At 45.6% G+C, this 27,666-nt stretch overlaps 1 protein-coding gene across 7 annotated transcripts in view; it reads left to right on the top strand.

Annotated features, from left to right (window-relative positions):
• Positions 1–27,666, top strand: part of ABR (ABR activator of RhoGEF and GTPase) — a 1,582,060-nt gene that overhangs the window by 1,514,037 nt on the left and 40,357 nt on the right. The window lies entirely within an intron of this gene.

Genomic DNA, 27,666 nt, shown 5'->3' with positions numbered 1-27,666 from the left:
AGCCCTGTAAAGAGAAGCTCAGAAAATGTACTTGTGATTGAAACAGCATGCATTAACAGCACGGAGCAATGACACTTCTGGACAAAGGAAATTTCTTCATGCAACTTGTGTGTGTAAATAGAATCAAGAAAATAAAATAATGGCTTCCTTCCACTTTATGCTTAAGCACTTCCTTCCACTTCGCAGACATGGAATTCTCAAAAATTGCACTATTTAAAATGGGCTCCCTCTGCCAAACCAGATTCTGAATTTCTCCCGTACTTTTATCTGGATCGTGTTCAGATGTTGATATAGTTTAATACAGGAAAACAACATGATTAAAACAGTGCTTTGAAGATCTACCACTTAACCTGTGGTGTAGGGCTGGAAATTGGCTTTGTGTTTGTTGAAAAACCATGTTTAAAGGATGGAGGATAGCAAGGTCTTCAGAGCCCTGGCAGGTCCACGGGCCAATCCACGGCCCCTTTACTGCTCCTTGCACCATTATTGTACAGAATCCTTGAAGTGGCAAGTGGAATGTTGCTACAGCGCCCCACTGCCTTTAGGACATGTGGTGGTAGGAATGCGACCTAGCATAGAAGGAGCAAGTTGCCGAGTGTTTACTGTAGCATGGACAGCTCAGACAAGCCGTGCGCTGCAGAAGACATTACCATGTGTGGGTTCCCGATGCAAGCATGTTACAGAAACCGGGTTTTGATGATGAGGAGGTGGGAGTTTTTTTTAATTTTTAAGTTATGTGCCCAATATTACACATATTTGAAACATGGCGATAAAATGATTTACAGATGCACCCCATTTCTTTTTATCAAGTGAAAAAGCCAGGAGAAGAACCCCAGGATCCAGGTGTCCACTTGGCCTCTAGAACGCTTCCACCTTTAGACCCCACCCACACATGCCCAATGAGTGATTGTGTTGGGGACCTTGCCTGATGGGATCCAAAGTCTTTGAGACACTACTGGGCAGATTCTTTTCACAGCCTCTGAATTCAATACACACTGCCCCACATCCCCAGGCTATCTCAAACACCTTGATATCTTGACAGTTCTGGATTCATAGCCTAGTGGTTTTCCATATTGTATAAATGGAGAATCAACAGAGAAAATTAAGCATGCAGCAGAAAAGTAATAACTTGCATGCAACTACCTATTTTGGAAATTGCAATAGTCTCATCTTTTATTCAAGTTTTTATTTCCCCGTACATTGGAATTGTTATACAGCACGAGTTATAATACTTTTTTTAGGGACCACAGCACTGCGCAGAGTGTTAAGCAAAGGGTGCGGTTTTTAAGAGATCATTTTAGGTTCTGGGCAATGCTGCAGGGCATCCCAAACGCGAAGCAGGGTAACTGCTGTTACCATCAGCAGCCTGGGAGAGGGGCAGCCCCAACCTTATCTTTGCCTGCTCCTCTCCTCCCCCCAGCTACAGAGACACGCAGTCTCTGCAGCACAAAGACATGGAAGGGTGAGGTGTGAACAGTCGCATCACCCTTCCTCCAAACAGCAAGGTGCTAAGCACCATAAGGAAATCAACAGTCAGGCAGGGCCGAGGTTCAAAGACCTGGCCCCATCAGGGGGCCAGACAGTCGGCTAACCGGCCAGGGGCTGTGACAACAGAAGGCCCCACTACATACATAACAAAGACCCAGGGCCTCCCTTGGTCCTATAAATAAGAGCAGCATGCTCTGAGGAAACACAATCTGTGGACCCTGAACGGGGACCCAAGCAAACATGAGGTTCACTGTTTACTCGGTGTCTTCCAAATCTTTTTGCTTCTGTAGCAAATTCTAAGAAAGTTCGCTGTACTCCGCAGCGTCTTTTTCCTTCCTGAACATTGTTACTGTTCACAACGGTGTCCAGTCAAAAAAGTCGAAACAATAAAGTCGAATGTCAAAAATGTCAAACAAAATGTTGAAAAAAAAAGTGTTTTTTTTTTATTTATATGTATTTTTTTGGTTTAGTAAGTAAAAAAAAGGTGTAAAATAAAAAAAAATACTAAAAAGGGGGGTTGGGGGAACCCCCCATTTTGAATAAAAAACGTCATAAAAAAGAAATTCGACTTTTTATTTTTCGACATTATTTTTTCTATTTTTTGACTTTCGACATTATTGCTTTCAATTTAATGACTATAAACCGTTCACAACAATTGCATTCCAGCCCTAACGAAGGAAGAAAAGGCATCCGAGCAGCCAGCGCGGGTGGTGTCAGTTTCAACATCTTTGCAGAACGGACAAGCGAGCAGCGAGCGTTTCCGAAACAAAGGAAACAAACAAGGACGCGTGCCGTGTGAAACCTTGAAACCCATTCTCGAACAAAGGAAAAAAAGGCACCCGAGCAGCCCAGCGCGGGCGGTGTCAGTTTCAACAGTCAGGTAAGCCGCCGCGCTGGCACTACGGGGGAGGAAAAAGTAAACGCTGTATCCGGGAAGAGAGACATTTGTTCTGAGCCCCCGCGCCGCAAAGTAGGCTGTACAAGATAAATTCAACCCTGTGATAAATTCGGACAGACTCACAGCCTGCCAAGTAGCACGGCGAGCTGGGAGCTCGCTTTGACATCCACGCAGAGCCTGCTGACGCAAGTTCAATCCCGGCGGGGCCAAATACTGCCGACTAAAAAATATTTTTTAAATTTTTACGTGGCGCCCCCACAGCAAAACCATTATTTTAAATAACAGACACATGAAACAATTCTGGGGGCTGCCCATTTATTTGAAAATAAGCACCACACACGGTGGGCAATAGGAGACATTTCCCTGAACCCTCCATAAATTAACAAATGGAGATACATTTTCTTTAGCAAAAGAGCTAGCAGAAAACATGCTAGCGACACGAGGGCAACAGCTACCAGTTACCCAACACGGGCAACAAATAGAGCAAGCTCAAAGGAGCGCGCCGATAACAGCCCTATACTCTGGTAAAACGTTTTTCCTTTCCCTGTAACAGGCCAAAAAGGAGCACGGGGCCCAAACGGAAAACACAGGCGCCCACAACACCGGCACAAAAGCCCAAATCACCACAGCTGTTAGCAGCCATTGAAGCAGCAGAACCCTACAGATGGGCATGGGTTAGAGAAAACATGTACGGCCTACCCAGGGAAGGAATTGCCAGGCCACATAGCCAAGAGGAGGGCACTGCACCATCAAAAAAGAGAACTATCAGAAGGCGCCAAAAAAGGTAACAAAAAATTGTGAAAACTATGCGAGAATGTAGTGGAATTGCAGCAATTAATGCTAGGAGTAAGGGCGAAACAAACACCGTCGGCAGGGGAACCTGGGCCCCCAAACCCCACCATTGCACTAGAGCCTGCAATAATGATAGTGAACACCTCGGTAACGCCACCTACAACAACCCCGCCACAACAGGTACAGCAGGTGCCATTAGCCACCACAGCAATAAATGCAATAGCCCCAACAGCTCCATCAACAGACCCAGCAGGTGCATTAAAAGCATGGGCAACCCGTATCGCAGACAACACACGAGTGACATGGACACCTGGCAAAAGTACAACAGACATTGTAACGATCTGTAACGCACATTTAGACCAATAAATGAAATCTTTCCAAACAGAGACATTAAATAGATCCAAAAGATGCCTGGCATGGAACATTGATACCACAATCAAAGAAGCCATATGGGCCAAGGAATTTATAGAAATATTTTCATTAATAGAAGCCCAGCGCAAAGGGAAAGATGCTTTCAGAGATCCCAAAAAGTAGAAGAAAAAGCTATTGCCAGAAATGCCCAGGTGGAACAACATTGGGACAACTGGTTACAAGCTTTTGCCATTTTAGCAACAATATACGAAGAAAAACTCCCCATGGATTGTAGGAAACTCTGGGCATATGTTGATAAAATAAGGGAAGTAAAAGTAACCCAGAGGGGGGTGACATGGCTAGTATATGATATCGGATTCAGGAGGAGCATGTCAGAAAGGCCAGCCATCGAGTGGGATGAGGTCCAGAATGACTTATATACCCTCAACGCTGAGCCCCCACCGGAGGAAGATACCACACAGTCTTCCTCCAAAAATAACAAAAACACTCAGGGTAACAGGTCCAATGATGATGATAAAACCAAGAAAGGGGAGCAGCCCTTTCGAAAGAACCAGCCATGGGCGGCTAAAAATAATGCCCACAGACAGAACAAAAACCAAGCTGCCAAATCCAACATCCCATTCAGAAATTTTGGGAAAAACCTGTGTACATGGGGCAAAGAATGCTGGTACAAACACACCTGCACAAACTGCAACGGTGACCATGCAGCAAGCAACTGCACCAGAGTTCCAGCCAAGAAAGAATGACATCTCAATTTTAGAACCAGGAAGAACACCCATCAATCCAGGCAATTTTAGAGAAGTCCTTAACAACTATCCAGACAAGGAAACCAGCATGGCAATATGGCAGGGTTTCACCAAGGGTTTTTCCATCCTATTTAAGGGCACAGGGTCACAAACCGTCCCGATGAACCTGAAGTCAGCCAGGGATAACCCCCAGATAGTGGAAACCAAAATCAAGAAAGAATTGCAACTAGGCAGGATAGCAGGTCCCTGGGACCGCATGCCATTAAATAACTACTTAATATCCCCACTAGGCCTGGTCCCCAAAAATGAACCCGGAAAAATGAGGCTAATCCATTATCTTTCCTACCCCAAAGGCCAATCATTAAACAACGGCATCCCACACACGGAATCTGCCGTATTTTACACACATTTCCAAGAAGCGGTAAGACTCATACAGGAATGTGGCAGGAACGCCCTGATGGCCAGACTGGACATCAAATCCGCTTTTAGACTCTTGCCAGTCCACCCAGATTCACAGCAGTGGCTAGGTTTCACTTTTAACAACAAATTCTATGTAGACAGATGTCTCCCCATGGGGTGCGCTGTATCCTGTGCACCATTTGAGCAATTCAGCTCCTTTTTTCAATGGGTTTTCCAAAAGCAGAGACCAGGGACAAAAATAGTAAATTACCTTGATGACTTCATGGTAATGGGACCACCAGACTCTGGTGAATGCGGCGTGGCTTTAGCAAAACTGGAACATATGGCCGCGCAATGGGGAATTCCCCTGGCGAAGGAGAAAACCACCAAGCCAGACACCAGCATAATTTTCCTAGGTATCGAAATAGACTCAGCAAAGGGGCTTTCAGAATCCCCAAAACAAAAATAACGGAACTCTTGTTAAAAATACAAAACCTGATAACTAAAGATAAGGGGACAGTAAAATAAATACAATCCCTAGCAGGTAGTCTCAACTTCGTATCCAGAATAATACCCCAAGGGAGGATATTTTCCAGAAGCCTAGAGTTCAAAATCAAATCATTCACCAAACCCCACTTGCACATCCGGCTAGGCAAAGAGGTTAAACAGGACCTGGAAACATGGGCAAAGTTCCTCAGAGAGTTCAACGGGACTTTACTTTGGCGAACGTCTTTAAACACCTGGATAAACGGGGTCCTATTCACCGATGGCAAGGGTTTTGGAGCCATACTAGACTCTGAATGGGTGGCAGGACACTGGCCCAATTCATGGCAACCAGCAGGGTGGACAAAAAACATCACCCTCCTAGAAATATTTCCCATCTGGCTAACATTACACATCTGGGGCACGCAGCTAGCGAACATGGAACTTTTGATCTGGTGTGATAACATGGCTGTAGTGGGCTCCATAAACAGAAGGTCTACAAAATGCCCTTTAGTGCTGAAAGTCTTATGAGCCATTACAGCAGTCACACAACAAGAAAACATTGTGGTCAAAGCGAAGCACATTTCAGGGGCAGATAATAACATGGCTCATGCTTTATCTCGCTTCGAGTGGACAAGATTCCGAGAGCTAGTGCCACACTCCCAAGAACAGATGACGCCAATACCAGCAGAATGCTGGGCAATAATGGGAAGACAAGAATAATGACATCAATGCCAGCGCCAGAGAGCCCAGGCCGGGATGCCCAACGGAAACCAGGCACCTCTAAAACGGGTGCCAACAACACATTGGCATCAACGCTACCGCCAGAGTGCCCAGGCTGGGATGCCCAACAAGAATCGGGCACATCAAAAACGGGTGCCAACAACCTCACAAGTTTCCTAACGTAAATGGCAGAGAGCAGTGGCAAGCACTACCGCAGCACAGTACAGTAAGTGTTTACAAACAGTATTTAAAGCCACAGGTTTAAACCATGTAGAGTTAATAACGATTAAAAACATAAAAGTATTTTTTAAATGGGCTCGGGAACAAGGGTTCAAAAGAGATTGGGCAAAAAGACACCTGGTGGCAATCTCATACTTTACAAAAATACGGGGCGATTCAAATCCCAACCAGAACGCCCTCATCTCCTATGCAATGAAAGGATGGGGCAGAATAGAGGGTCCCCAAGTGGACACCCGCCGACCCCTTGATTTCAACAAACTAGTACAGATAGCAAGCCAGTTGGAAGCCATATGTTGGCACCCATATGATATAATTCTATTCAAAACAGCATTTTTTCTAGCCTACTTTGGGGCTTTTCTGGTAGGAGAACTCATTGCTTCCAGCACCAAGGCCACACACGGCCTGGGTGTCATGGAGGTCAGGGTAAGACAAGAGAGTGTTAACATACAAATGCAACAGTCAAAAACGGGTGCCAAAAGAACCATCAACATTTGTTGCATGGATGAAGCAACAAACTGTCCGGTTTGCATCACTAATCTCTATTACGCACAACGACCCAAGGTGGGGGGGGGGCTCTTAATCCACAAGGATTCATCGGCGCTAAGCCGCTACCAATTTAAAGGGGTGCTGATGAAAGCAATCAGCAAAGCAGGGTGGGACCCCAAAGGTTTCGGCACCCAATCCTTCACGATAGGTGCCGCCACTGCAGCATGGCAGGGAGGCCTAGCACCGCAACAACTAAAAATCATAGGGGGGTGGAAGTCAGACTGTTACAAAAGATATATCAGACCACAACGGATATAGCCATCCTCCCTCAATTTTCTTTCACCCCACCTCCTCCCCTTACAGAAACGACAGGTGAAGTGAGGACCGCACTCCGATCAGCATGGATAGTCGGCCACTCATTCGTCTTTAGGACAGGCAGATGGGCAGAAGAGACCAAAGAAGGGCCACCTTTCAGAAACACCATTGCTTCATGGTGGGGATACAGAGGCCTACGGTGGGCCGACATCCACGAAACACTAGAAGAACTAGTGGCATACAGGGACCCCCCAGAATTCCTGATCATCCATCTAGGGGCAACGACCTAGTCAACATGGGTAGACGAATTCTATGTGAGGAAATCTGCTCCTCCCTAGCAGGCATTTCACACAATTGGAGGGGTACAGAAATATACCTCTCAGCCATCCTACCCAGAAAGAAATGGCTAGGGGCCAACTGCTACAAATCTGTAGACATCTCCAGAAGAGAATTGAACAGGGGGGATAGAGAGATTCTGTACGACAAGAGGACTGGGCTTCATAAAACACACAGCCATTACATTAGGTAACCCAGACCTCTTGCTCCACGACGGCACCCATTTATCTAACCAGGGCATGGAGCATTTCTTTCGAGAAATCACTGCCACCCTCACCTCCAGGAGTTGTCTTTAGGGCATACTTCTGGAGGAACACGGTCAGCCGCACAACCTGCCCACGTGTGGCGGCATGGGCCAGAGGGGCTAACCTCAGGACCCGGTGCCCAAAAGTATGATACTATTATGATATGTGATATTGTGTACTGCCATAACCATATCTGTACAATAAAATCCTACAGCCTTTTATTGCTAACACTTGACACAAGTTGTGAGACAATTATTACGGGTGAGTGCTTAGGGGTCGGCCAATACTAATGCATGCATATGGGTTCAGCAGTTATGGGCAATGCTGCAGGGCATCCAAAAAGCGAGGCAGGGTAACTGCGGTTACCATCAGCAGCCTGGGAGAGGGGCAGCCCCAACCTTATCTCAGCCTGCTCCTCTCCTTCCCCCAGCTACAGAGACACACAGTCTCTGTTCACACCTCACCCTTCCCTGGCTTTGTGCTGCAGTCACCTTACCCTTCCTCCAAACAACAAGGTGCTAAGCACCATAAGGAAACCAAGAGTCAGGCAGAGCCCAGGTTCAAAGACATGCCCCCATCAGGGGGCCAGACAGTCGGCTATCCGGCCGGGGGCTGTGACAACAGCAGCCCCCACTACATACATAACAAAGACCCAGGGCCTCCGTGGGTCCTATAAATAAGAGCAGCATGCTCTGAGTAAACAGAATCTGTTTGTGGACCCTGAATGGGGACCCAAACTAACAGGAGGTTCACTATTTACTCAGTGTCTTCCAAATCTTTTTGCTTCTTTACCACAGAACCCTCCCCTACAAAAAAAAAGAACAAAAAGTAGTACAGGGCACTGTACGGTGCCCACAACAAGTCGTGGGACACAAGAAGGCGGGCACGGGCCAGAGGGGCTAACCTCAGGACCCGGTGCCCAAAAGTATACTATTATGATATGTGATATTGTGTACTGCCATAACTATATCTGTACAATAAAATCATATGGCCTTTTATTGCCAACACTAGACACAAGTTGTGAGCCAATTATTACGGGTGAGGGCTTGGGGGTCGGCCAATACTAATGCATGCATATGGGTTCAGCAGTTATATACAATGTTCTGTACTGACAGTCATTTGAGTGATAACGTTCAGCACTTAAGTATATCTGCCGGAGAGGTAACGTCAGTGTAGCTAGATTCCCCAGGTGGGCTTAGGTTTCAGAGTTTTGACACAGAGGGCTGCCATCAATCGAGGGGAGCTACTTGGGAGAGCGATTTGTAAGATGTACGAAAGTGAGCTGAAAAGATTTTATAGATGGCAGTTTTAAGATTTTTTGGCATGGCTGTTTTTGATGCACGTTCCTCTTGGTGTCGTAGTTATGTTTGAGATAACTCTCCTAACACATTTGTTACATGAATATGAAATAATGTCCCTGAATGAAATAACGTAGTATATAGTGCAACATCGTGATTCTGATGGAAGCTATGTTTTGTACAGAAATGTTTAGCTGCTGCACGGCATGTTGGGAAATCAAACTACTGTTTAAAATTATTAGCTTTGCCCCAGGAGTGCACTATTTACCCCTTGTATAAGGGATGAACGTACTTTATTTTTTTTTAAAGAATTAACTAACTTGTTCTGGGCTAGCACCCTGCCCTCGAGCAATCTCTGCTGTGCCTTCTTCCAGCAACCCTGCTCTGATCCAATTCTCAAAAAACCTAGTGTGCTCACAATTTCCTATAATGTCCTATACGTGACCTAGAAAAGAAGGTACAGCGGAAAACCCCTCACCATTCAAACTCGATACCTTCCCTATATCCGTCTGAGAGCGAGAGTCGCAAACAATGCCACAAATAGTTAATTTCTCTGGGACTGTTATTTTTCCTAGTCATTGATTTTTCTTTTATTTTATTTTTTTACTAGAATTTGTACTCCTACTTACATTTAATCTTTCTCTCATTCAAAGTAAATCTCAATGTCCTAGACATTTTTCATAAGCATGGGAATTTCACTCATTATTTGCACCACTTTCATAAAGCTCCCCCTGAGCCAATCTCTCAAAATACTCACACTTTCACATACTAGTAATCTGAGTTTCCGACTCGTCAGTTATGTCAATGACAAATTCTTCCTCCCAGACACTCTAGTTCTTCTCCCCATTTCCACATGTCACTTCTTACTCATGCAGTGTACAGCCACAAACTATGTTGCTCATGTTTATCCTCTTGTTTCCACTAATTGATCTGGTGACTTTTTTCCAGTGTTTATTGTATTGTTTTGTAGTCGTTTATAAAGCACCATTTCCCCATGTGAATGGCCTCAATGCGCTTAGTTGTTGGAATGCCCTTGGGGACCGAAATCCAGGTGTGGGAAAACGTTCTAAGACTGGACTTTACGATGCGTGTATGCATTCTGCCAGGAATCGGACTTAAGAGGGCTGTTAAACTCCAGCAAGCAACCCAAGAGGTCAGGTACGTGGTGGCTGCTGTCGGTGGTCAAGACTGTGCTAGTGCAGGAGACTCGGTGTGCCCAGCTAGACCTAATTTGTCGTAGGTTGTCGCTGTATACTAACGTCAGGGTGATGAGGCACGTCAGGGGTGTCAGTGCAGAAGGCTGTGAGCAGCTAGACAGAATATCATACAGTCCTCATCCTGCACTCTTGCCTTCACATTGGTCTGGCAAGCGTGTACGCTCTTTGCAATCCCTAGCAATAAAGGAATGCATGGGTGCCATTTTGGATCCTTCCATTTCTCCCTTTTTTTCCCCTGTAGCTCACTCCTTTTTCTATATTGCTTTCATTTGATACTCCTTTTATTTTCTTAATCTTTCAATCCCCTGACTCCCCTTCAGTTCTTCACCCTCACCCATCCTCTCTCTCAGCCCTGTCGGTTCACGGCCATAATTTCTGCTCTGCCTGTATTCCCAGTCTGCCCTGCACTGTAAGGCTCTGGAGTTTTTTCACAGCCCAGGTTATATTTGAAATGGTCACTGACGCTGCCCGGGTCCTTGAACTCTATGAAGGTCTTTCCCAGAGGTTTAGAAAAACATCAATTTCTCGGAGGCATAAATAGCCAGCCCTCTGCTTCCCACGAGTTCAAAATAGCTGTGATGATCCGTGGACACGGCTTATCAGATGGCACACTTATTTCAGCTTTGGACCCTTCCAGAAATGTTTTGACGGCGATAGGAACTCACGTTTAGGAAAATCTAGACAACCCCAAGAAACAGACATTCAAGCATTCAACCTCATGCTTTCAAAAGCCATTATAAGAAGGGCATGAAAACCTAGGCAAATACAGTCAAGCGGAAAGCGGTTAGATAAACATATTTGTGTATATATTTTGCACAATTTTGAAGCACTAGCACTTTAATAAGAAGCGATGTTGTACAGTTTGATACATAGATATCTTAATATGTATGGAAGATCTTATAAATTTCATAATGTTTGCTTTAGGAATATGTTTCCAATAGTGTCAATTTGGAACGAGTAGGTGTACTATATGAATTGCAACCAGTAAAGTAGCAATGTACGTAAATCCACGGATAAGGTCATTTGCGAGCTTTCGTGGAATGTCTCCACTTCCTCGTGGAGACATTCCACGAGAACGTGCAAATATGCAAAATAAATGACTTTGTTAAAGGAAGGCATTGACTCGTTGTTTTCTTCTGGATCATATATATATATATATATATATATATATATATATATATATATATATATATATATATATATATGTATATATATATATATATATATAATCTGGACAAAGGCTGTGGGCTATTTGCTCTTGAGTCCTCCCGAGGGGGCCTATTGACTTGTACTTTGTATCATTGTGAAGTCCTCTTAGCTGTTAATTTACAAAAATGTCATTTTATTTTTTGGGATGGTTTCGTTTGCAAGATCTATTTAAGCAGCACAATGTGTTGAAAAGGGATCAGCCTAGTGATTTCCTGCACCATTGATGGTAGCATTTTTGGTATCCTAATGTTCTCCTTTGCATCAGTGTTACTACATTTAACCCACGAGGCAGCATGAAGCGGTCATGCAATGTGACTATATAGAACTAAATGTAAATATCCATCCTCTACTATAAAGCCAGACAGACATATATGTGGATATATGTATCTCCTGCTTTGATATACCTGCTACGAGCCGAGACGATTCCAGTGGTTTTGGGCTGTGTAGAGTTTTTAAGAAAAGCCTGGTACCTCCGGAACAAACTGACTGCAACTTGATTTTAACACATGCACCTTTTTTTTATCATCTGTTTTTAAATTGCATTATCTGAATTTTTACTCTGAGGAATTGTCTTTCTAGCATCATTGAGTGTTCTTTTTTTTTTTTTTTTTTTTTTTTGCAATGTCTGTAACATGGTTATGGTTTATGGATTTACTTCCGAATAAACTCTCTTGACGATGATGATATATAATATAATATATATATATATATGAGTGCCCTGATTGGGATGCTCATTTTTGATGTCCTAGCAAAGGTTGTGTCAGAGGGATTACACTATAGAACAGTTCTACTTGCAGATACGTTCACTAAGCTAAGATGGAGGTCCCTAATTGAAGCCCTGTTAAGGGAAAGCGCGTAGCATATCTACTTAAAAGCTTTGTGGCTCTCTTGTATATCAACCAGTTGAACTTGAAGTTTACTCAAACTCATTGTCGGGACACCATTGTCTGTTTCTGGATGTGGTTAAACAGGAGAAGGGGGAGATCTACAGAACCTACTAGTTCTAACACACCCCTCTGCGCCACCAGTAACCACCCCACAAGTCTGAAGTGGAGCGTTCCCTATAGGAAATGTAGTGGAATCTGCAGAATTGCTCAACGATAGTCTTTTGACTGAGAAATTCAAATCACAGCCATGAGTTTCAAACACCAGCAATAACCAAAGAAGGTTATGGAGCAGGCTTATTTGAAGGCTTGCTCTCACAATAGAAATAACCTTTTGGTTTCTGCTGGTGCTGCGAAGTCTGAAATAGATAATGTGGCCCGATTGATTCTAACTTTTAGTACACACTCCAAATCTATGCACCAGACTTTACAGCGTCACTGGCATATTCTAAAATTGGACAAACCTTCAGCACCAATTTCAGGTGAAAGGATTAACATCACCTTTCGAAAATCAGCCTCATTGAAAGACTCCCTTGTATCGAGTTACATGCAAGTATTGGGTATCAATCATGGAGAGAACTGGCTAAGTGAGACCAATTCTGTTTTCTTTTCAAATGCTGCAAGAGCAAAGCATGTCAGTATGCTAAGAATTGTGCTAGTTACCTTCATCCTGTTCTTGGCTATCAGGTACATTTGTTAAGTTGTGTTAAATGAACTTATTTAGCGCATGGTCACCCGAGGGCATCATGGCGCTGGAGAAGAGGAGAAGCAGTATCCAAAAAGAGGGGTAGTTAACCAAACAAATACGTGTTCAGCGATTTTCTAAAAATCCAATGATTTGAGTTTTCATGAACAAAAGGAGACTGTTCCACAATTGCGCCGAAACAACAGAAAAAGGCTGACCTCCAATATGAGCGCGACAGAAGGAAGGGACTACAAAAAGACCGGCAGCCTCCGATCTTAGAGGCCGCGTGGGGCAATAGTGGGTGAACTTGTCACAAAGATATTCTGCCCTTGATCATACAGGACGCGATGCAACAGGCAGAGGATCTTGAAAACAATGCGCTGTTTGTCCGGCAGCCAATGAAGCAAGCGCAGAACCGGGGAGATGTGAGCGTCATAGGGTGAGCCAGTGGCCACCTGGGCAGCCATATTCTGAAGACACTGAAACCGCTGGACTAAGCCCTTAGGTTGGGCCAGGTATAATGAGTTGCTGTAGTCCAGGCGACTTAGCGCTAGGGCTGCAACTACCGGGGGGGGGGCGAAGATGGGAAGGAATAAATGGCAGAACCTTCTTTAAGATTTTAAAGTGAAAGTGGCCCGACTGACAGACTGCCGCCACCTGTGCATCCATCGAGTGTGACGCGGACCACACGACACCTAGGTTCTTCACCTTATCAGTAGGAACCGGAAGGGGGCCAAGAGAAGAAGGCCAGAAGGAGGACAACCAGAGAGAAGGATCGAGGGGAGAACCCATCACCAGCACCTCTGTCTTGTCTCCATTCAGCTTCAACCAATTGTGATTCATCCATGCCCCAAGCATGACGACACTTCAGCCTGATCCCGATCTAGACGGATCGCATACGAATAGGACCTGATGCTGAAGGAGCGGATGAGGAACACAAGAGGCCATATGTAAATGTTGAAGAGAATGGGAGACAAGGCAGATCCCTGAGGGACACCACAACAGAGAGAAAAAAGCCCAGAGAGGAAAGGTGGGAAAGAGAGAATGTGGGTTCTATTGGCCAGGAACGAGGCAAACCAAGTAAGCACCTGGCCTGAGATCGCAACTTGGGCCAGGCAGGTGGGCAGAATAGGTGGTCTACGGTGTCAAATGCCGCTGAAAGGTATAATAGGATATGGGCCCCAACCTCTCCAGCGTCAACCAGCATGGCCATGTCATCTTGGACAGAGACCAGGACACACTCGGTCCCCCCACCTGGCCTAAAACCAGATTAAGCAGGGTCAAAAAGATCTATGGATTCCATAAAAGCAGAAAGCAAGGGAGAGACCAGTGACTCAAGGAGTGTCAGAAAAAATGGTATCTGTGAAATAGGGCGAAAATTAGAGGATAACAGGGGGTCCAGTGAAGGCTTTTTAAGAAAAGGAAACGCTGTAGCAGCCTTGAGCACCGGGGGAATGATACCAGATTGACAAGAGTTATTGACTGCCTCTGTGATTTCACACAGCAGCCCAGGAAAGGTATCCTTCAATGCAGTGAGAGGGATAGTGTCAGATGAAGCCTCTGACTTAATGTTGCTTAGCGGTGCATACAGCATCTTCGGTAAAAAGAGGGAAGGATGACCAGGCTGCCCAGACTGACAGACTTAGAGAAGCCGGGAGGTCGGATGCAGGGGCAGGTGTAGATCTTGAAGTCGTACCATGTGCAATGTTGGTACGTATAGTATCGATTTTGGTAGTGAAATATTGTGCCAGTGAGTCGCAGAGACCTTGTGTAGGACTAACAGAGGGTGTGAATCTAGCATCAGTGTAGAGATCTCACCAACGAGAAAAGGGTCGTAGTCTGACCAAGCAGAGACTCAACATTTGAGTTCCAGGATCACTTGTGATTCGGATTTCGTTATTTACATATTGTTGTAAGCTAAATTTGCACATCTTAAAACAGATCAGGGCCATAAAGAATATTTATCCCCATCACCTTATGTAAAGTCTTTTTATACCTATATATTTTGTCTTCGTCATGATTGATCTTTTGTGCCCTATTTTTATACTATCATTGACCATTAGACACTGTATAAGTATTGGGGTTGTATTACATGTATTGATTTTATTGTAATGAAATTCTTTGCACTAGCACTTTGTTGAAAGAACAGATTGGGTGCCATTCCTATGGACTTTAGGATTTTGGGCACCGAGCTTGCAAACATGTGATGCTCATAGTGTTATGAGGTTGTATTATTGTATGCACTAGCACTTAAAGGAATGGTTCGCCCAAAAAAATGTATTTCAAAAATAGATAGGCAACATAAAAAAAATTGGCGTTTTTTTTTTCTCGAATTCCCTATGTAAAATTTTGAGCAATTCAAGCTCAAAAATTGAAAAAGCAAGCACATGGGCGCATCCATTTTGTGAAATGGCTGCCCGCCTGTGCTGGCTTTTGCGGCACTAATGAAGGAAAAGCCAGCCAGCTGTAGTAAACAAAAGCTACCACTGGGTGGCTTTTCCTTCATTGGTGCCGGGACTCGGAGGACACGGACCGGAGACTACAGGCAGAAAAGCTGCAGCTGCATCTCGGTAAGTGCTATTTATTTATTTTTTTAAATAAGCACTAGCTGCGTTTTTTTTTCTATGTTTTCCGGGTTGGAGGAGCCCGGAAAATTTAGAAATAAAACCGCAGCTTTAAAAACGTTGTATTTATGTTTGCGGTCGCTTTTGAAGCACAGGAGAGCACCGGAGACCCAAAGGGAAAGCAAAGGCAGGCAGAAACACAACACAGTTGTGTTTACATGCCGCTGTGTTTCTGCCTAAATCTGCTTTCCCATTTGGAAAACGCAGCTAGTGTTTATTTTTAAAACGCCAATTGTTATTTTTTTAATGTTGCCTATCTATTTTGAAATAAAAAATTTTGGGCGAATCATTCCTTTAACATAACATGCATTCTGGTGACTGTTAACTGTTTACAATTCAAGCAATGTGGGTGCTATATTTTTATCATTATTAAGCACCAGCATTTTTACTTCATATGCTGTTAGAGTATAGTTGTACATGCACTGTGCCCTTAAAGAACCAACCTGTATGTACTATTTGACGGTCCTTTGGTTGATGAACTACTTCCAGGGCACCAGTGGTCCACGGATGCATATCGGTTTCTAAACCATCAATCGGCCCCACACCCTCTAGTACACCAGAAAGGATCCAAACAGATTGGAACACACACAAATTATAAACCTCCTTGTCCAATTTTGGTAACGTGGACGGAAAGGCAGGCTTATCCCTAAGGTCGCGGATCGTTAGTTGCAACACATCAAAAATACAATTGCCCAATGATAAAAGGGACTGTCCAGTCAAGGTTGTATAAAAAATCTACTTTATTATTACTACAACAGACCGTTCTAGCGCACTTCAAAATACAACCCACCCTGTAAGAGAACACAGGGGACAGACACTTTCACGAAGGAAAGGAATGCACTCTGGGTACTGATAGAGTAGTTGGTAAGTAATCAGTCTTACTGTTCAAGGTTATTTGGTTTCAGCACCAAGGGGCAAAGGGCCGTAACTGCCTCTTGGGGCGATCGGAGAAGGACCAGGTGGGCAGAACCACAATGTACCTGGTGATCTGCTAAGTGAGGGGTTCAGCCATCCTTTAAAGCCAAATGGGCCCCAGTGATTCAAGCAGTGATTCATGCAGACTAAGCCTACCTTAATGCACCAATCCTGGGTTTCCACGAACAATCTTCTGTTCTGCATGAGGTCAGGACCAGAGTGCTCTGCAACAGGAAAGGTAAGGGGTGACAACATATACCAAGTCCCACCCATCTTCCTGTCTGTTGTAGTTCAAAGTGTCTCTGGTTTTTTTTAAAGCTTAAAAACATCTTTTTTTATATGTCAACCAATACATTACACAGTAGAACAATACAGAAATGAGCAATCAAACAATTCAAAATCAATTAACTAAATTGCATATCAATACTCAAACATCCCATTCAAGTAAACCCCCAGACATACTAAGAATTTTTTTAATTAATGTCGACAATAAAAGAGCAAAATACAATAATTAAAAATCCAATATGAGACACACACAAACACCAACATCACACAAACAACACCAGACCAAACCCCCAAAGAAAGAAAGAAAGAAGAGAAAAAAAAGGATTTTTATGGTTAACTGAGCCCTCTGTGACTCCTGATTAAAGCGCAGGTCTGCCTTGAAGTTTGTGATTAAAGTAGACTTCCTGTCACCCTCAAATCACATACTTCTCCCCTCTGAAAGGGGTGCGCTTTGCAGGGGTCCCTAGGGTAATTTATGGATCCAGACATGGCATTCACTGCCTTTCATACAGAGTGGTTGGAACTTGCTTCAAGTTGACACATTGCATACCAAAGGGTGTTGGCCCCACCTTTCTGTTGTCTGTTCGGCAAACAAGCCCCTTCAACAGGCTTGTCTCAATTATCTCATTAGTATGCACTGCCACCAGCCAAACTAAACAATAGAAAAGAAGATCCAGGGAGCCTTTGATATTTTAATTAGGCTGCCCATGGCCAGAGGAAGGTGTGCCTTCCCTCTTCTTGAGATGTGTTGATGTACCCTCGGCTGTCGCATTCCATCTGAACATGGCAGGGGAGGACAATGCCTGTAGGCTGTGTCCTCCCGGAGTGCACGTGACTGAGTTTCGTGCGGTGAGGAGAGAAAATGTGTGCGGAATGGCCTCGCATATTTTCAGAGGTTGATCTCCCATCATTCATTTTCATTATCAAAAAGCCCAGGTGAGCAGACACTGCCTTGTTTTTACAGCAGGATGTATTGGTTCTTTTAATGTCATGTATAAACTGTGACTATAGTTATGGATCGGACTGCAGAAGCACACTTTTTTGAAGAAAACAATATGTTTACCCTTTTCAACCATCAGTATTTAAGAGTGGAGGAATTTGAGATTTGGCTGCATTAGCATTTTATTTAATGGAATCCACGTGTGTCCTTTTCAAGTAGAATGTAAACAGATTTTCGATATTTTCAATCAATACTAAGAAGTGTTGGATATTGTGTCAGTAATTATGATTTATTCTAGTCTCTTGTCTTTTGAAAAATATGCCTGAAACGGGTAAACTTCTCCAATGCAATGTTAACTTTACACCAGGTCCACCCAAAAAATGACCACTTGTTTGTGACTATCACTGTTGAAGGCCTAAAGCTGGAAAACTGTTGCAACCGAAAAGGGACTGTTTTTCTCAACCATAGAGACTGACAGAAATAAAGTGAGTGTCCTAAGCAAAAGCTCCATTGTATGTGAACAAGTAGCCAGCAGGCTGCAAACGCGTCATAAAGCTGTTTTTATTTGCCTTACTGATGAAATAAAAGAACCATAAACCGTGGTTCTGTCATTATTATCTTTTTCCTTTTGAATTGTGCCTTTACATTTTAACATTCGGGAGGCCTCAGAGTGCAGTACATGTTAGGGAAGTGCCTTTCCTCTGTTCAATACAGTCCTAGTCGGTTGTCTTTTTTTTTTTTTTTTTTTTTTTTTTTTTTAGATGGCTTGAGGCCATGTGGGTTACATTTTCTTCTATGTTGCCAATAATTGGAAGGCTTGATATAGGAAAGTAAGTTTTGCTCTGGGGGTACCTGGTGAAAAGAAATCGGCCATTGTCTCATTTTGGGGGAGTCTTGTAAGGAACATTACACAGAACAGCCCTGGTTAGCTGGGTCTTGCTTTTGGGGGCCATTGGGTAGGTGGTTTTTTAAAGCAGGGTCAGTTTAGATTTTAGTATTTTAGTATTTTATTTATTTCTATAGCGCACCAGGCCCAGGGGCAACCGGGCGCTTAACTTAGTTACAACAAGATGAAAGCATGACAAGGCAATGTGACAGAGTATTACAGGATTATTACAGGAAGATTTACAAAATTTACAAAATATACATTCAAATGAATATCGATAAGGCAGTGATTTACAGGATAGTTAATAAGGGATGCAGAGTAGGTCAAAGTGCAAGTAGGGCAGTAAGCTGGTGTTAGCAGTCTTGGGCGGATAGCCATGCTTTCGTAAGGTATTTGAATTTCAGGAAGGAAGGTTCTGCTCTAAGGTCATTGGGGAGTGAGTTCCAAAGTTTGGCTGCCAGGATGGGGAAGCTGGTTCCACCAGATCTTTGGAGATTAAAACGCGGGATGTCAAGGCAGTTGGCTTGGGCCGCTCTGCGAGGTCTGGTGGAATTGTGGAAAGAGAATCTGTTTGCCAGGTAGCGAGGGGCTTGGTTGTGGAGGCATTTGTGTGTGAGAGCCAAGGACTTCAAGGAGATGCGCTGTGGGATAGAGAGCCAGTGCAGGTTGCGCCTGGTGTCAGATATATGCTGGCGCCTAGGAATGTTAAGGGCCGCTCTGATCGCATTGTTTTGGACAATTTGTAGCTTGTTTAAGTTGCGGAGATTAGTACCTAGATAGAGGGCATTACAGTAGTCGACCTTGGATAGTACAAGGGTCCTGGCCAAGGTTACGCAGTTGGCAGTGGTTAGGAACGGGCGACAGGCGGTGATGAGCTTGCAAGTATGCGCTGCTGCAGATGAGACTGCGTTGGATTGTCTAGTCAAGGATAGGGTTGAGTCGATGTAAATCCCTAGGGTTTTCGTGTCCTTAGCAATCGGGATGGTGTTCCCATCAATGGTGAAAGACTTGAAGGCAGGGTCAAGTTTAGTGAGTTTTTGTGGTGAACCAAGAATGAGGAGCTCTGTCTTTTCATCATTTAGGCAGAGGCCGTGCTGGGCCATCCACGCTTGGATGACCTGGTAGATGGCGTTGATGGCAAGGGAGTCAGTTGTGTAGTCTCCTGTGATGGGGATTAGTATCTGTGTGTCGTCAGCGTAATTGGTATACGTGACGCCCAAATGGTCCAAAATATCAAAAAGGGGTTTGGTAAACACGTTATATAACGTGGGCGAGACACAGGACCCTTGAGGCACACCACAAGAGACCGGAGCGGGTGGTGCGGCCGCAAGTGGGGAGAACACACGCATTGATCTATTATCCAGGAAGGATCTGATCCAAGTGGCGGCATTTTCTGAGAAGTGTGCGGCTGATTTGAGGTGATGGCAGAGAATTTTGTGATTGACAAGATCAAAAGCAGCAGAGAGGTCCAGGAGAAGTAATAACGCCAGTTTGCCTTTGTCTTTGAGATCTTCGATCTGCGTTTTTAAGTCAATAAGGGCGGTCTCAGTGCCATGGCGAGGCCGGAAGCCTGATTGCCTGAGTCCCAGAAGTTTATTTGATTCAAGGTATTCCTGAATTTGTAGGTAGGCCGCGCGGTCAAGGATTTTTAGTAAAAAAGGTACAGTGGTAATTGGTCTGTAGTTAGTGGGTATACTGGGATCCAGGGTAGGTTTTTTCAGAAGCGGGATGACCCATGCATCCTTAAGATTGTCCGGTACAATCCCAGAGCTAAAGGAGGAGTTGATGAGCGTAGTGATGAAAGGTGCTAGGTCGTGAGCAGCTTCCTTAATAATAGGTGCAGGACAAAGGTCACCCTGACAATTGGACGGTTTAAGGCTAGTGATAATCTTTTCCACTTCGAGAATGGAGAGTGGAGAGAAGCTAAAAGGAGTCAGAGAGTCTGTGATAGAGAGGTTTATGGTAGGTATAGGGATCTGTAGAGGGTTGGATTGAAGGCTAGATTGTTTGTTGTTGATTTTAATTTGGAGAGTGGCAATCTTACCTAGGAGAGCTTCTTGGATTTTGGAGCACCAGGTGCTATCTTTGGTACATGTGTCAGGTGGAGTAACAGGAGTTTCAAGTTCTTTTAGGATTTTAAACAATTCTTTGGTGTTAGATTTGGCTTGCTCGATGCGTTTGTTATATGTGTCTTTTTTTGCCTGGAATATAGCTTCCTTGTAGTTAAGGGTGGCCAGGAGTATGCGTGATTTGTTAGCTAGAGAGTGATTGCTTCTCCAGTGGGATTCTGCAATTCGTTTTTCTTTGCGTAGTGCTCTGAGATGGGGTGTAAACCAAGAGTTTAGGTGGGCTCGAGGTTTAGATTTTCTCAGTTTCGAGGGTGCAATGGTGTCTAAGGCTGTAAGCATGGCCCGGTTGAATGTGTCGACCAGGGCCGTAGGGTCAGAGCATGATGGATCCCGAACATTAAGAGCTGGAAGGAGGAGGGGGAGGAGTCTATCGCAGGTAATGTTGCGTTTGTTACGGGTGGCCATAGCCGGGGCAATGTTGTGAGGGAGGCTGATAGGTTTGGACTCAATATTGAATGTAATTAAGTTGTGGTCTGTCCAAGCGCACTGTTGGTTAGAGGTGATGTTGATGGGACAGTTGAGGGCGGCTAGCCAGTCAAGGGTTCTGCCCTTGTTGTGGGTAGGTTGGTTTAGGAACTGAGTGAATCCAGCATTAGTGAGGATGTTGTCAATAGACGAAGCAGCGGTGTCCTTGGGGTCGTGGAGGCCTAAATTGAAATCCCCCAGTATCATGACCTGGGAGATAGCTTTGGTGTTGTGTGTGAAGATGTTGGAGAGGTCCTCCGCGAAGGTAGATAGTGGGCCGGGTGGCCGGTAGAGTAGATGAAAGGTGAAAGAATGGTTGGGTGTGAGAGCTAGTTTAGCTGTCAGTGCTTCCAGAGTGGAGGAGTGATGTGTGGCTGAGAGGTGTAAGTTCAGAGCGTTTTTGTGGATGATGGCGATGCCACCTCCTTTAGATTGGATGGAATTACGGTCATGTCTGATAATGTTGTAGTCAGGAGGGATAGCGAGGGAGAGAAGAGGACCTGAAGCTGGGTGGAGCCAGGTTTCAGTGATTGCTATAAAGTCGAGGTCAAGGTTGAGGATCAAGTCAGCTACTTCTAGGGCGTGAGCCGGGAGTGATCTGGCGTTGATTAGCGCGCCTTTGATGTTGTTTAAGTTAGGGGAGTTGGAAGATGGTGGTAGATTAGGTGAAAGTGTAGGTGGTGACAAAGGGAGAGGCAGTTTGATGCGGTGAGCTAAATGATGGGAAGCGTGGGTGAGACGCGAGCCAAGTCTAGCATTTCTCAAGGAGATAGAGCAGGGTAGGTTAGGTAAAGGTCTGGTGGCGAAGTGCTGGATCCAGAGGGCTGGGTTGTTAAGATAAGGGTTGGTGTGGTGAGCGTGGGATGGCATAGTTGAGGTATGATGCAAGTAAGAGTGGTAGATAGAGGTGGTGGTATGGTATAGTGCAGTGCAGCCAGGGTGCAGTATAAGGATGAGAAGGGTAGGCAGCAGTCTGGTAAGTAGGGTACTGAAAGAGTACAGTGGTGAGTTTGCAGTAGTTAGACTGTTGGTGGGGGGCATGTTGACCTGGTAGAGTCTAAGCGCGCGTAGTCTGGTAAGGAATGCGAGGGCGACCATATGACATTTACACAATAACACTAGTCTGTTAGTGACCAGGGGCACAACACAATTGCAGTGGTCAGTTAACGACCATAAGGCACAACACAATTGCAGTGGTCAGTTAGCGACCATAAGGCACAACACAATTGCAGTGGTCAGTTAACGACCATAAGGCACAACACAATTGCAGTGGTCAGTTAGCGACCATAAGGCACAACACAATTGCAGTGGTCAGTTAGCGACCAAAGGCACAACACAATTGCAGTGGTCAGTTAGTGACCATAAGGCACAACACAATTGCAGTGGTCAGTTAGCGACCATAAGGCACAACACAATTGCAGTGGTCAGTTAACGACCATAAGGCACAACACAATTGCAGTGGTCAGTTAGCGACCATAAGGCACAACACAATTGCAGTGGTCAGTTAACGACCATAAGGCACAACACAATTGCAGTGGTCAGTTAGCGACCATAAGGCACAACACAATTGCAGTGGTCAGTTAGCGACCATAAGGCACAACACAATTGCAGTGGTCAGTTAACGACCATAAGGCACAACACAATTGCAGTGGTCAGTTCGCGACCATAAGGCACAACACAATAGCAGTGGTCAGTTAACGACCAAAGGGCACAGCCAGTAGCAGTCATGAGACATACCACATTAGGGGCAGAAAGTGACTGTACTATTGAGAGGTGGCAGTAACGCAAAGATGTAGGGGGCCTGGTGCTAGGGCTCAGGCTTGCAGTGTGGTGCTCCTGTGGGGTCCTTGTTGGTTGCGTAATAGTAGTCGTTGGGTGGGGATTATTTTGCAGTTGTATAATTGGGGCTTTGTTCTAGGGCAGTGGTGTTCTGGGGATTTGCATAGTAATAATCTAAGGTGGGCTTATAGCTTGTGATGTAGTTGGATTTTGAAGGCTAGTCTCACAATAGAGATGTGTCTCGGATGTGCATTTTTGTAATCACATCAGTAGTTTTGGGTGTTGAGCAGTTGTGTCCAGGGCACTATTTACTGCTCCAAGCTCTGCCAACTGTGGGCAGAAGTCTGCAAACAAGGCCACTATGCTTGGACAGGGACATTCAGGGTTTTAACTCAATTTGGCCTAGACAGGCAATTTCTTGGGCTTACTGGTTTACTAAAAAACACAGCAAAGTTGTCTTGGGGATAAGACTGTTGTGTGTTAAAAGCACTTGTCCGATGAGAGCTAATTCAGAGTAGTGAAAATAAAACCACAAACTGAAGGAATTGCTTACCTGTTACTGGTACCCCCGGGAGTGGTGTTGCATTCACTGAATGGCCCAACTCTGAGCTGTAATGCAATATAACTATGTTTCTAGCAGGTCACAAACCTCAGAGGGGACTCTTGGTGACACTTCGACACCGTCCGCCGCCGCTGCCACCACCTTCCCACTCCTCCACTGCCACCTCTCCCTTCTCCATTGTCTGGTCCATATAATTGCTTGCCCCACTGCCTCTTCACGCCACCGCCTCTTTGAATAATCTGTGGAGGCTGACGCCTCAACCTTGCTTTGTGTTACACAATGACGACTGAGGCGTTGTGTTGGCAATAAAAGGCTGTGATTTTTATTGCGTGATATATCATAAAACATATTTTGGTAAATGTATTCATCACAATCGCACATGGATAAACAATGTTATCTTTTGGGCACATGGTCCAGGGGGCATCTACCTGGCCCGTGCTGCCATCTTCTTCCCACAACCTTGTGGGCTATGTTCGTTGCCCTGTTTTCCCCTTTCTTCTCCCCTTCTTCCTTCTGGATGGGTGGGATTGGGAAAAGAAAAGTCTCCTGCGTTTGCGGGATGTGCACTGGTGCTCTGTTGGGAGTGGATTCCCTCTTCCAGCTCCTTCCTTTTATTCCCCACGCATAGCCGGAGGCTATGCATGATTCTGTGGGCTTGTTGCCCCTCTGGCCGGCTGGCACGGACGGCCATTCACACCTTGGTGTGGCCTCCCTTCTCTCCCTTTGTCTTTTCCTGTCCTTGGGCTTGACCCCTTAGGTGCTTTAGCCCCGTGGTGCGTTTTCCTCTTGGTGAGTGTTTGGGTGTAACAAATGGCGGGAGAATGGGTGCCCGAACTCCTCCCTTGTGTTGTACAGCTGCTTATGGCAGAGAGAGAGAGAGACAGACAGACATATATGTCACGTCACCCGGGGCCCCCAGATTCTTCCCCTGTGCCTCCTAGCTCCATGGGTGCCCCATTTCGCAGCACTGGCCATTGTCGGGTCAAGCTGGCATTCACCCTCCCCATTTCCATGTAAGACTCTTGATTGGTGGCCACAGCGGAACAGTTTGCCCCAGTCTATACATATCGTGGCGTATTCTCCACCGGGTTTGTAATGGCCCCAAAGCCAGATTAACTTTGGCATTCCGAAGTTAGGCAAATAAATCCTAATAGGCATCACGCTCCTTGATGTTTATAGTATGTATGCTTTGGCTGTCCACACTGCTAATGACTGTGCGGCCAGTAACAGTCCCCTTATACTGCCCCAGTGTGTATGCTTCTTCCTCTAAACGGTCCATATGTTTCTGCGGGGCCGTGAAAGGCTTCTGTCTTGCGGTGCTATAGAGTTCTTGGCCAGTACACTGCCAGTGCTGTGTGGTCAGTGGCCTGGGGCCGGTGGTCGCCGAGTCATCAGGGGAACGCCCACCCCCCACTTCCAGGGAAGCCGAGCGTCATGAGGTAGTTGGGCTAGCGCCAGAAACAGGAATGGGAGGGTGTCGGGCGCACGTTGGCTGGTGGGCGCCTTTAAAGGTAAGAGGCACCCTGCCTCGGCCTCTTGCACCGGTGTGGGGGGGGGGGGGACTGGCCTGTAGGGAACTCTGAAGATTTCCCAGTAGGCCTCTTCTCCCTGGGCCACTTTCGTGTGGTAACCTTTTTTTTTATTTCCAATTTTTCTCATAGGAAAAGCAATGGGCTTGCAGAAAATGTTTTATATGGGGCCACTTTGATAATTATTTCCAGGGCCTCCGTTGGTCCCCAGCCCACCACTGCTTGCACCCGATCTTATAAAGACCTGCCGTGCTTTGGAGGCCAACCAGTGCACATGATTGGAAGGTGCACGTCCCGCTGCGTTGAGTTGTATATTCACCCTCGCCTCTTCTAATGTTTTGCATGACATAAGCAGAGCATTGCCTCTTCTGGTTGGAAGCGCCGTGCACGGTGTGGGCAAGGCGGGCAACCGTCCCATTGAGGTTTCCCAAGGAAGACCAGGCTGTTTCTGGATGAGTGTCGGTAGCATGTGGCTCCTGCTTGCTTGCCTTGCGCATGTTTGCATGGGCTGGAGAATGGAGAAGCGTGGGCTTGCGTCATCAGATGATGCAGTGGCCTGTACCCACACAGACTCTGCTTAGCTGGCACATCTATCCACTGGGGTCACAGTGGTGTGGGCCTTAATGTTTGGGGTGCGGGGTGCTCTCTTGTGCAGTGAACGTAGACATGCGAGTGCCACTTGAGTGATGTGCAGCTGGCATGTTACACAGAAATGGGGTTCTCTTCTTCAGGGCACAGAAACGTTAATATTGACTACTGTAAGTTTTGTGGGGGCACCCATTTACAGGGCGGGGGGGCCTATAGGTCCTCTTCCAACTGCGGCAGGGTTCCTGAGGGAGTCATTTTATTAACCCAGGCACTAGGCCACTTCTCGCCCTTTGCCATCATCATAATGGCATAGTAAGGCCCCATACCTGTGGCATGCAACATTCCTCAAAAAGCGGTGCAATCGGAGGCTCCATCTTGCTTGTGGCTTAAAAGGCCACAGGTTTATTACATTAAAAAACACATCCCACGCTCTTCATTCATTTTTACTATAAAAAGCTAACATCACTGCAAATCAACCATGATTAAATTCTTGCGCAATAATTAGCATATTGTAAATTGATAGCCAAAATTAAGCGGTGGCCAGCCCGGTAGTTTAACTTTCCTCCTTCTCCCTCGCAATTCCATCAAGACTTATTACACTCCTTTTAGGCCAAAACTCGCCAGCCGGAAGTCTCCGCTTACTGCCTGCCCCTGCAGGTTATCCTGGGCTGGAGGAGCGCCATTCATGACGGCAGGTTGGTGGAGGTGGCGCCCGGTTTACACATTTTTATTAAAGGCCCCTCGCCAATTGGCCTCAAAGGGGTCTTTACCGCAGATGGGGTGAAAACCCTTCTGATTCTCCCGAGCTCGTTTCTTGTGACAGTTCGATCCTATTGGTCACTTGCATACCTCCACGCCAAAGGGGGGGGGGGGTTCACACCTTTCTTTAACTTCCCCTTAGTTGTACTTACTTCAGACCTCACATTTCCATCAACGTGGTGGCCACATTCCACAAAAACAGGTCCATGCCTTTCTGAGACAAGGGGACGCCATCTTCAAAATAATGTTCAGGCGCGTCCAGGTTTATCAGGCTGTGTCGTATTTGTGAAAAACCCATCCCTTTACAAAACCTGGCCATGGCTTTATTCGGCTATTTGCAGGATTTCTTCACTGTGGTGTGATTCAGTCCCTCTCCACTTGAATCTGGGTATTTTTTCTGACCACATGATCCCAGCCCCAAGAGTTCTGCTACTCTCTGCAGTGAGGCCATCGCCTCCTTTAGCAACAGCCCTCTTCCTACTCTTCAAATCGTTGCCACCTACGTGTTTCTACCAAGATCCCTGTTTTTTTGCGCTTCTGTAAAAGGGCCTCGACATAATCCTCTAATTGTCCCTGTCCCATTCCTGGTCCCCGTCCCACCCATTGAGCTTTGAATGCACTCACCGTGATCTCTTCCCTCACGCTGCTCCACCTCAATTTGGCCCTTGATACGAATGAGTGACCAACGGTATCTAGTCAATTCATCTAAATCCATTCCATCTAATTCCATTCCATCGAAATGTTTCCATCTAAAAAATGTCCATCTAATGCATGTTTTTGAGGGGTAAAGGGTTAATTTTTGTTCAGGTGGACTTTAAAGGGTAAAACACAGGAGTTTGGGGGGTCCCCCCTAACACCCAAAAAAAGAAAAAAAATGCATTAGATGGAAATTATTTAGATGGAAACATTTCGATGGAATGCATTAGATGCAATGGTTTTAGATGGAATGACCATAAACCGTGACCAACCACCCACACCAATAGACTTGCATTGTTTGGGAAGGAAGTAAGGTATGTCACACCTTGTCCATCCTTATCTATCTCTTTTAACAGTCTGACTTCCAGCCCCCCCACACTCTTGATCCCGTACTGATGGGGCTGAGGGATTGGGCCCTTGGGAAATCCCGGTCCATCCTCTATTATGGGCCATTGTTCTGCACCTCCCTGGAGGGGAGGAGTGGATGGGGTGGAGCAGAGACCACATGTCACTTTATTGACTGGATGGAGTGCTCGCCATCTGGGAAGAACTGGGGGTCAGGAAGCAGTCTCCAACGCTCTCTGCCCCCCAGGCTCTTACATGTAGGGTTGTTTAGTAGCTGTGATTAATCTGCTTGCTGCGCCGGCTCCAGGTGCACGCGTGGCTGCGGCCGCACAAGGGCGCCCGCCCACG

This window comes from Ambystoma mexicanum, chromosome 9 (genome assembly GCF_040938575.1).
Source record: "Ambystoma mexicanum isolate Mex_15411 chromosome 9, UKY_AmexF1_1, whole genome shotgun sequence".
NCBI classification, from domain to species: domain Eukaryota; kingdom Metazoa; phylum Chordata; class Amphibia; order Caudata; family Ambystomatidae; genus Ambystoma; species Ambystoma mexicanum.
Note: the sequence above shows the minus strand (reverse complement) of the source record. Positions and strands in the feature narration are given on the sequence as shown.